A 2131-nucleotide genomic window follows, 5' to 3' on the forward strand; every position below is an offset into this window, starting at 1 on the left:
ATGCCACAGTTTTTGAGTCCTGAAAACAGAGTCTGTATGAATGCTTTTCAAACAAAATGTTGACCATTAGGTGCGGAACAGAATGGAGTTGAAGAAATTAAAAGGCATTCATTTTTCTCAGCAATCTACTGGAATAAATTTATAGAAGAGAAATTCATTCATCTTTTAAACTTGCAACTAGCAGGTGTGAAGATATATATTATTTTGATTCTAAATTTATTGCAAAAACTCTCAAAAGATTCACCTGGGATTCCACCTATTGCTAATGAACATCATCAACATTTTTGGGAGTTTAGTTTTGTTGCTATAACCTCCAGAGATGAAAGCCAAGCTATGCAGATAGTTGATGTACATTCAATTGTTCATCAGTTACACAGGAACAATATTTAGTCTACTGATGGATATGAAGTAAAAGAAAATATTTGAATTGGTTCATACTTTGTTTGCAAGAGATCAAGCCACAAACAAGGAGTTTGCATTAAAGATTATTGTTAAAACCAAGAGAGACCCAACAGAAGAAATTGAAATTCTTCTTTGTTGTGGAAAGCATCCAAACATTTATTACTCCAAGAATGTATATGATGATGGGAAGTATGTGTATGTAGACTTATGAAAAGAGTGAACTTCTGGATAAAATTCTTAGATAGAAATTTTTCTCTGAACAAGAGGTCAGTGCTGTCCTGTTTACTATAGTAAAAACTGTTGATTACCTTTATGTGCAAGAGGTGGTTCACAGGGACTTGAAACATAGCAATATTCTTTTTTGGGGGGGTATCAGGGATCAAACTCGGGACCTTGCGCTTGTGCAGCAGGTGGCAAAACCACTGAGCTAAATCCCTGGCACCTATAGCAACATTCTTTATGTGGATGAATCTGGTAATCCAGAATCTATTTGAATTTGTGACTTTGGCTTTGGAAGCAGCTGGGAGTGGAAAGCAGTCTTCTCAAGACTCCTTGTTACACTGCAACCAGAGCTTTTCAAATGCCAAGGCTATGATGCTGCTTGTGTTATATGGAGTCTTGTGTCCTCAACATAGAGGTTACTGGTCACACTCCATTTGCAAATGGTTCTGATGATACACCAGAGGAACTACTGGCACAAATAGGTAACAATATTCTCACTCATTTGTCCAGAATTCTCACTAGAATTCTGTACCACATCTAGTAAAAGGTGCCATGGCAACTACATGTTCTGCTCTAAACAATAATGTCACCAGTTTGGGAACCTGTAGGCCACTCTACCTTTGCTCAGGGGAGAGATATTTTTAAAAATCCCCTCAACATCCTGGTGAAGAGACCCTAGTGAGATATTTGGTACCATAGTGTAAGATGATAACATGTATTCTGGTGACAGGTAGCACATATCTAGAGACATCTGCAAGTACACACTGTCGAAGCTGTTACCCATAATGCTCTTGCTGATTCTGTTTTTGTCTCTTCCCGCTTTAAATGACTGTCAGGAAGTTAGATTTTCTTGAGGCTTCTGACAAAATGAAAATGGTGACGATATATTTACTGAATCAACAAGAAAAATAAGAAACATAAGAATGCCACCTAAAATGCACTGATTAAAGTATACAATGTAGCATTATTTTTGTAGAAAATATTTCCTGTCCCTTAAATATTCTTTGTTAATTATAGGGATGGACTGCTTATGTTAAGCACTTAGCTTAAACAATCCATTTATAGGAGCACTGTATCCCTTGTGACATCCAAAATATTTTTGTATTTTTGTAAACAGTTCTATACACAGAACATTTTTGTATTGCTTTCATTAATATATTACATGCCTTTTAAAACTTGGAATCTATTACTAATTGATAATTAAATCTCATTAAATGATGCACTGGATCAACAATATTATTGAATAATCCTAAAAATGGCCAGATTGTGGAACAGCTGTTATTCATGCTGTAACACTTTCAAAATGTACATGTCTTTCCCCATGTCTTTTTCACTGGTTTGATTATTCATTCCTTCCTTTTTTTTTGGTACCAGGATCAAACTCAGGACCTTGCGCTTGTAAGGCAGGCGCAGTGCCACTGAGCTAAATCCCCAGCCCTTTTCATTCCTTCCTTAAAGTCAGGTGCTCTGTGACAGTAACTGAGAGAGCTCTTATGGTAGAGAATGT

At 36.5% G+C, this 2131-nt stretch overlaps 1 pseudogene; it reads left to right on the forward strand.

Annotated features, from left to right (window-relative positions):
• LOC101707769 (ribosomal protein S6 kinase alpha-3 pseudogene) lies at positions 1-1730 on the forward strand (annotated as a pseudogene).
• Positions 1731-2131: the final 401 nt, after the last annotated feature.

The sequence above is a fragment of the Heterocephalus glaber genome, unplaced genomic scaffold (genome assembly GCF_053883595.1).
Source record: "Heterocephalus glaber isolate CG9 unplaced genomic scaffold, H.glaber_assembly_v1.0 deba00001673, whole genome shotgun sequence".
Classification (NCBI taxonomy): Eukaryota; Metazoa; Chordata; class Mammalia; order Rodentia; family Bathyergidae; genus Heterocephalus; species Heterocephalus glaber.